The sequence below is a fragment of the Schistocerca nitens genome, chromosome 1 (genome assembly GCF_023898315.1).
Source record: "Schistocerca nitens isolate TAMUIC-IGC-003100 chromosome 1, iqSchNite1.1, whole genome shotgun sequence".
NCBI lineage: Eukaryota > Metazoa > Arthropoda > Insecta > Orthoptera > Acrididae > Schistocerca > Schistocerca nitens.
Genome location: NC_064614.1, coordinates 842,401,475 through 842,411,034, shown reverse-complemented (window position 1 = coordinate 842,411,034; position 9,560 = coordinate 842,401,475).

Here is a 9,560-nt window from a genome sequence, read left to right as displayed (position 1 = left end):
TCTCCCTCTACGATTTTTACCCTCCACGCTGCCCTCCAATGCTAAATTTGTGATCCCTTGATGCCTCAAAACATGTCCTACCAACCGATCCCTTCTTCTAGTCAAGTTATGCCACAAACTTCTCTTCTCCCCAATCCTATTCAATACCTCCTCATTAGTTACGTGATCTACCCACCTTATCTTCAGCATTCTTCTGTAGCAGCACATTTCGAAAGCTTCTATTCTCTTATTGTCCATACTAGTTATTGTCCATGTTTCACTTCCATACATGGCTACACTCCATACAAATACTTTCAGAAACGACTTCCTGACACTTAAATCTATACTCGATGTTAACAAATTTCTCTTCTTCAGAAACGATTTCCTTGCCATTGCCAGTCTACATTTTATATCCTCTCTACTTCGACCATCATCAGTTATTTTACTCCCTAAATAGCAAAACTCCTTGACTACTTTAAGTGTTTCATTTCCTAATCTAATCCACTCAGCATCACCCGATTTAATTTGAATACATTCCATTATCCTCGTTTTGCTTTTGTTGATGTTCATCTTATATCCTCCTTTCAAGACACTGTCCATTCCGTTCAACTGCTCTTCCAAGTCCTTTGCTGTCTCTGACAGAATTACAGTGTCATCGGCGAACCTCAAAGTTTTTACTTCTTCTCCATGAATTTTAATACCTACTCCGAATTTTTCTTTTGTTTCCTTTACTGCTTGCTCAATATACAGATTGAATAACATCGGGGAGAGGCTACAACCCTGTCTCACTCCTTTCCCAACCACTGCTTCCCTTTCATGCCCCTCGACTCTTATAACTGCCATCTGGTTTCTGTACAAATTGTAAATAGCCTTTCGCTCCCTGTATTTTACCCCTGCCACCTTTAGAATGTGAAAGAGAGTATTCCAGTCAACATTGTCAAAAGCTTTCTCTAAGTCTTTAAATGCTAGAAATGTAGGTTTGCCTTTTCTTAATCTTTCTTCTAAGATACGTCGTAAGGTTAGTATTGCCTCACGTGTTCAAACATTTCTACGGAATCCAAACTGATCTTCTCCGAGGTCCGCTTCTACCAGTTTTTCCATTCGTCTGTAAAGAATTCGCGTTAGTATTTTGCAGCTGTGGCTTATTAAACTGATAGTTCGGTAATTTTCACAACTGTCAACACCTGCTTTCTTTGGGATTGGAATTATTATATTCTTCTTGAAGTCTGAGGGTATTTCACCTGTCTCATACATCTTGCTCACCAGATGGTAGAGTTTTGTCAGGACTGGGTCTCCCAAGGCCTTTAGTAGTTTTAATGGAATGTTGTCTACTCCCGGGGCCTTGTTTCGACTCAGGTCTTTCAGTGCTCTGTCAAACTCTTCACGCAGTATCGTATCTCCCATTTCATCTTCATCTACATCCTCTTCCATTTCCATAATATTGTCCTCAAGTACATCGCCCTTGTATAAATCCTCTATATATCCATCCCTGCTTAGCCATTTTGCTCTTCCTGTCAATCTCATTTCTGAGACGTTTGTATTCCTTTTTGCCTGCTTCATTTACTGCATTTTTATATTTTCTCCTTTCATCAATTAAATTCAATATTTCTTCTGTTACCCAAGGATTTCTAGCAGCCCTCGCCTTTTAACTACTTGATCGTCTGCTGCTTTCACTACTTCATCCCTCGGAGTTACCCATTCTTCTTCTACTGTATTTCTTTCCCCCATTCCTGTCAATTGTTCCCTTATGCTCTCCCTGAAACTCTCTACAACCTCTCGTTCTTTCAGTTTATCCAGGTCCCATCTCCTTAAATTCCCACCTTTTTGCAGTTTCTTCAGTTTCAATCTGCAGTTCATAACCAAGAGATTGTGGTCAGAATCCATATCTGCCCCTGGAAATGTCTTACAATTTAATACCTGGTTCCTAAATCTCTGTATTACTATTATATAATCTATCTGATACCTTTTAGTATCTCCAGGAGTCTTCCAGGTATACAACATTCTTTTATGATTCTTGAACCAAGTGTTAGCTACGATTAAGTTATGCTCTGTGCAAAATTCTACAAGGCGGCTTCCTCTTTCATTTCTTCCCCCCAATCCATATTCACCTGCTATGTTTCCTTCTCTCCCTTTTCCTACTGACGAATTCCAGTCACCCATGACTATTAAATTTTCGTCTCCCTTCACTACCTGAATAATTTCTTTTATCTCGTCATACATTTCATCAATTTCTTCATCATTTGCAGAGCTAGTTGGCATATAAACTTGTACTACTGTAGTAGGCATGGGCTTTGTGTCTATCTTGGCCACAATAATGCGTTCACTATGCTGTTTGTAGTAGCTAACCCGCACTCCTATTTTTTTATTCATTATTAAACCTACTCCTGCATTACCTCTATTTGATTTTGTATTTATCACCCTGTAATCACCTGACCAAAAGTCTTGTTCCTCCTGCCACCGAACTTCACTAATTCCCACTATATCTAACTTTAACCTATCCATTTCCCTTTTTAAATTTTCTAATCTACCTGCCCGATTAATGGATCTGACATTCCACGCTCCGATCCGTAGAACGCCAGTTTTCTTTCTCCTGATAACGACGTCCTCTTGAGTAGTCCCCGCCCGGAGATCCGAATGGGGGACTATTTTACCTCCGGAATATTTTACCCAAGAGGACGCCATCATCATTTAATCATACTGTAAAGCTGCATGTCCTCGGGAAAAATTACGGCTGTAGTTTCCCCTTGCTTTCAGCCGTTCGCAGTACCAGCACAGCTAGCCCGTTTTGGTTAATGTTACAAGGCCAGATCAGTCAATCATCCAGACTGTTGCCCCTGCAACTACTGAAAAGGCTGCTGCCCCTCTTCAGGAACCACATGTTTGTCTGGCCTCTCAACAGATACCCCTCCGTTGTGGTTGCACCTACGGTACGGCCATCTGTATGGCTGAGGCACGCAAGCCTCCCCACCAACGGCAAGGTCCATGGTTCATGGGGGGTATAGCTCATATGGAGGCATATAGACCGTTGTTTCCCTCGCTCCGTTTGCGAATGGAATAGGAAATGAAATGATTAGTAATGGCACGGAGTAACCTTCGCCAGGCGCCGTACAGTGGATTGCGGAATATCTATGTAGACGTAGATGCAGGTACTGTCATTTTGTTATATAAACCGAGATTCATACGCGAGAAGGATGGTCCTCCACAAACACGCAGTGCTGTGGCTTCGGCGAATGGTTCAAATGGCTCTGAGCACTATGGGACGTAACTTCTGAGGTCATCAGTCCCCTAGAACCTAGAACTACGTAAACCTAACTAACCTAAGGACATCACACAAATCCACGCCCGAGGCAGGATTCGAACCTGCGACTGTAGCGGTCGCGCGGTTCCAGACTGAAGCGCCTAGAACCGCTCGGCCACGCCGGCCGGATTCGGCGAATGCTCCACTCTGAGACAGGCTATTTGCCTCTCATATATGTGGGTAGCTTACTTGACTAAAGAGTGGTGTGCTTGAATTCTGAGTAAAAATTGTCAGCAGTGGCGGTAGAAGTAGAAGAGGATGTGACGTTTCCATTGAGTGAAACAGGGGTGGAGCGCAGTCAGGAAAGAATCATGGTTCGTGCACCTTCGGATATGTAACAAGGTATATTGGTCATTGGCGAGTGTCGTAGCGCCTGATAATCCTCGGCTGCACTTTCTCGATTACAAACTAGTGATTAGTAATTATTGGCGCAAAATAGAGAATAAAGTGGATATTCCGATACTACATGTCAAGTTATGCCAGGATCAAGGCTATGTAATCAACTTGGCGACTATGGCATCATTTAAACCACGAATGAAACAGGCAAGTTTCATAACCCAAATTTTGTAACTCGGAAAAAGATAAAACCACTACAACACTCAGTCACAAAGTAATAAGAGGCGTTTATTGGGAAGACCACTAAATATCGTGGATAAAGATATATACCTAAACTGAAAATGGTTCAAATGGCTCTGAGCACTATGGGACTCAACTGCTGAGGTCATTAGTCCCCTAGAACTTAGAACTAGTTAAACCTAACTAACCTAAGGACATCACAAACATCCATGCCCGAGGCAGGATTCGAACCTGCGACCGTAGCGGTCTTGCGGTTCCAGACTGCAGCGCCTTTAACCGCACGGCCACTTCGGCCGGCACCTAAACTGAACAGCACAAATAAGAGTACGAAGTTTGAAAACAAATTGTCACAAAATAATCAAAACCAGTATCGTAAAACTAACTCAATGACGTACAATTACGAACATAGGCGTGTGTAAGGAGTAAACTTAAAATGTTACTGCAAAAATAAATTTAACTATATTTACCGGAGAGGGAACTCATCTAATATGCAAAAAAGCTCTACAGTTGTGGTGGAAAACACTGTACTGTGTACGATATAAAATAATAACTGTTCCAATATAATTGGAGCTCGTAACGTAAAATAAATATCGCAAAATAAACTTAAGTTAATAAATCAAATAGAGCGTACGACACCCAGATAAGATGTTTTTTCGAAATCGGTGAAAATATGAAATCGATCTTTAGTGCATAACTCATATTCATTTAGAAATACAATGCAAAATACGCACCAGGAAGTTTTCCAGCACAAAATACGGTTACGTCACTGGTGATAGCGAATAAACAGTATCGCAAATTGCTATTGACTGAATCTATGAGCAGGAGAAGGACGTATACTTAAGCCGTTGGCCACCTCCATTAAGCTTGACGTACGCGCAGAGTGCTAGTGGTGTACATCGCATTTCATCCTGTAAAATATTCTTCGGCTTAATACGCCAGCCTAGTCGTCCCACGTAGTTCCTTCTGTGGAATCCAGTTCAGTATAATGTAAACAAAACAGACAGTCAATCAGTGACATGAAAACAGTCAGAAAATGAGAAGGACTTGGAAAGTCACAAGCGAGCTGACAGGCTGCTGACTGCGTGCCAGCCAGGAAAAGGCGTCCAGTCACAAAGTCCCCGTTGACCGTATCTGCTTCCAATGACAAATCTGTCACGGTTCTTGAGTCCGCACGTAGAACCGACAAACCACTGTAACGTGATTAATGCAAGACATAAATGGAAACAACTCCAAAAAGCAAAAAATAGCAGGAACGCCGACTTGGCTGTCCTTAGGCGGAAACGACTGAAAGGAACGACATTCCTCCCTTTTACACCCTATCACAGCCGTTGTCTGCTCATCATTGTTCACAGTCGTTGTTCTGAGTGAAGTGCTACTGATAATGATGAGCGCACACTTCGATTTTATGTCAAGTAAATTTTTATTGTTGTAAGCTGTGCTAAGGCGAAGTATTAAGCTTTAATGTAAACAAATTATTAGATACTTTCTAGAGTTCTGTTGAGCATAGGCGAAGAACAGGCTAATCACACTGGAGAATGCCAAGCTTGTTCCCGGAAAGCAATATCATGCGCCGAACAGATATTCAATCTAAAAAGCATTCTGCGTACAAGAACTCTAAAGAGCTAGAACACTTTGGTGATCTTCGGCTATTATAGAAAGCATACGCCACGAAATACGCTGGAAGAGTTTGGAATTGACAAAAAAACGAGAGAAATCACTGAACAAAAACTGAGAGATACCATCTCGAAAGTCAAGTTCTTCGGAGAAATTTCTGATCAGTCTGAAATTAAGACAGGCATCAGACAAGGTGCTGGATCCTCTTCAACGTCGTACTGGAGAAAATGGTGAAAACCTGAGAAGAGGCTCGTAATTTGGAAGAAATAAGAGGAATGTGCCTTGGGGAGGGGAAGACAGAACCTTTGCGGACGAGCTTGGTCTGTTAGCCAACACCCTAGAAGACGCTCCAGAGATGCTTAACAGTTTTCATGAAATCGCAGAAACATTAAACATCCTACGAAAAGAAAGAATATATGGAGCACAGGCACCGAAGTGAGAGATGCATGGAAGTAAATCATGGGAGAATCAAGAGGAAAAAGAAATTTAAATATCTGGTAGAATGATCCAACTAAACGGACTGGATAAGAAGGCAAACAAAGGAGGACCCAGGAAAAGAGAAGCGAAAGAATGAAGAGGTTCTGAGAGGAGAAGAGAAGAAAAGTCAAGAAATCTTAAGTGCTTTGCGGTACATAGTTCGCTATATTTAGATTGGTTGGTTGGTTGTTTCGGGGAAGGAGACCAGACAGCGAGGTCATCGGTCTCATCGGATTAGGGAAGGACGGGGAAGGAAGTCGGCCGTGCCCTTTCAAAGGAACCATCCCGGCATTTGCCTGGAGCGATTTAGGGAAATCACGGAAAACCTAAATCAGGATGGCCGGACGCGGGATTGAACCGTCGTCCTCCCGAATGCGAGTCCAGTGTCTAACCACTGCGCCACCTCGCTCGGTCGCTATATTTAGAAATAAAAAAGTCCTTTACATATTTCGTTGCTATCATTATTAGTTACTAGGTAACATTATCACCCAGTGAATGATTTGCAGTGTAACACTCCCGTCAAAGTCTGTTTACCTGCTCCATTTGTCTCTTAGCAACCATGATTAAAGCCCTGGTAGCGACCCCCAGAATCTCTTTACTGTTAATGGCCACATTTCATTGATAGGGAAGAAAATTGGTGAAGTATTTTGTAATAGTGATTTGTAAAGTTTTTATATCCGTGGTCTTAAATGCTTTCTTGTCAAAATAAATGTTTGTGACGCTCTAGTTAACATTCTTGTGGCTGGGTCTAACAGTCCCCTTATTTGTCATGCGAATGCTGGACTCAAGTAAAAATTAAATTATAACTAACAAATGTAAAAATAAAAACCAGTCAGTACAAGTTAAGTCACTAACTTCTTTTCTGTGACTATTAATTACGCAGAAAGGTCACAAGAGCTATCAGCGCTGCTCCGAATTGCAAGACGTAACGAAATGGTTCAAATGGCTCTGAGCACTATGGGACTTAGCTTCTGAGGTCATCAGTCCCCTAGAACGTAGAACTACTTAAACCTAACTAACCTAAGGACATCACACACATCCATGCCCGAGGCAGGATTCGAACCTGCGACCGTAGCGGTTGCGCGGTTCTAGACACCGCGGCCGGCCAAGACGTAACGGTTCATCAATTTCTATTGGATCTTTCTCACTGGGGCGATATCTTCGAGAGCTGGCAAGTTGTTATATTTTTGACAGCTAATTTAATCACTAACACAGAAAGGTGGGAAGAAGTGCATTGTCATGATCATGTAAGTAGCTCTCTCACTGTGGCAGATTACGGTCGCCACTGGAAATATTGTGCTTAACCTTTGAGACACTATTAGAAGCAACGACAACGTGCCGACGAGCACGAGCTTCAGAACGAATCACAAAAGATAGACGTCTGCGTTTTCTCAGTATCAGGCAAGTGCGTGAGTCGTCGCACGTAACTGTTGCTAGCTTTTTACCTGATGCAGCGTCATTCCGTTTAAGTGAGGGAAGGTTAGTGTCTCCACCTTGTGCCTTTCCAGAGGGGAAAATTGATTCCATTTTCTGATCTCGGTTTTGACTGCGTTAGACAATCGAATTTGTTCCTTCTTGCAAGGGGTTTGATTAATTGAGAGTCTGAGGAGGTAGATAGAATGTACGACATACAAAGGAAAATGTTACTATTAAGATAGTCATACATTAGAACCTGGATCTTTCACATTGACAATAATAGCCTTTGCAAAAATATTGCTGCAACTAAGAATTCACGGCAGTCGACAATAAGCGAAATATTGACCCTTAAAGAGAAACGGGTATCGTTAATAAATTACTAAACAAGTAATGGTGTAACTTAACCGCTTGTTTGCTTCTTTCTCTCTGAATGAATCTTCCTAAATCTGTCTACCAAAATTTCTCAAAGGAGCTTACCAAGTAAACTAATTCCTGACTTAAACTCGTGCACTGTGCAAATCTCTGACTATACTGAATTGTACAAGAACTTAATATGATTTGCTCACACTGCCTGCAAATTGAAGCTAACTGTTTCCGTCAAAATGTAACGCTACCCGATATGTAACCTGACTTGCGCAACTGAACTTCCAAAGAAATTCCTGTCTCTAGGTAAACTATATTTTCAGATACCTCGTGCCTTCACAAACACTTTTTACAGATATTTTAAAAGCAGCACGAAGCATACAGAAGAAAAGCAAAATTAAAAACTGGAACTGAAAATTCCGTATCACAAAGTGCAATGTGTATACATAGATAATAAACTCAGTGAAGGTGGCAATTTAAACTGGCAAGAAATGACTTCTGAAAAAAATCAGATGAAACTCTATATTCAAAGGTAAGGCTTTAAAACTCAACTGAATGTTCACAATAGTATTTACATAACATGACTTTAAGAAGTAACTTTAAGCAAGGAGAATCTCATCTTCCTATCAGAGGAATCCAAATAACAATCCTAACATCTGAGCTTCGTTACTGCTCTCCATAACTGCGTCAAAAATATTTATGCTTCAATTCTTTCATCACATATCACACTTATAAAGAAAATTTCCCGATCATTCTTCAAAGTATCACCTGCTACTCGACACTGCTTTACTTAGAACACATGTAGCACTGCTAGCGCTCTCAGGCAGAGGTGGTGTAGCAACACAAAGATATTTTAGCAATAGTCAAAGAGTACTCAGCAACATGATTTGTTCAGTCTGAGCTATGCATACCGATATTTACAATTATAGTATTAAATCTACACAGTGACCAAGATAATATGCATACCTCACAGTGCCCGCATCTCGTGGTCGTGCGGTAGCGTTCTCGCTTCCCACGCCCGGGTTCGATTCCCGGCGGGGTCAGGGATTTTCTCTGCCTCATGATGGCTGGGTGTTGTGTGATGTCCTTAGGTTAGTTAGGTTTAAGTAGTTCTAAGTTCTAGGGGACTGATGACCATAGATGTTAAGTCCCATAGTGCTCAGAGCCATTTAGCCATACCTCACAGTGAAACTTTCTGGCAGATTAATACTTTGTGACGGACCGAGACTCGAACTTGGGACCTTTGTGTTTCGCGGGCAAATGCTCTACCATGTGAGCTACCCAAGCACGACTCACGAGAGTTCTGCAAGGTCTGCAGGAGAGCTTATCTGAAGTTTGGGAGGTAGGAGACGAGATAGTGGCGGAATTAAAACTGAGAGGACGGATGGTGTGAGTCGTGCTTGGGTAGGCATAGGGATATGCACATAAACAGATGGCGACAGTGTCGCTTATACGAGCTATGAAACGGCAGTACATTAGCGGAGCTGTCATTTGTACATGCGAAAGGGTTTCCGACGTGATTGTGGCCTCATGACGGGAATTAACGCACTCTGAGCGTGGAATGGTACTCGGAGCTAGACGCTTGGGACATTCCATTTCAGAGACCATTTTCAGCCATTAATGGACTTCATGTTCCCAAACAACGATGGGATTTTATGGATGACGATGCACCATGTCACCAGGCCCAGTTGTTGCGATTGGGTTGAAGGACATTCTGGACAGTTCGAGCGAATAATCTGGCCTCCCAGATCGCCCGACATGAATCCCATCGTACATTGATGGAACATAATCGAGATGTCAGTTAGTGCACAAAATCCTGCATCGGCAACACATTGGC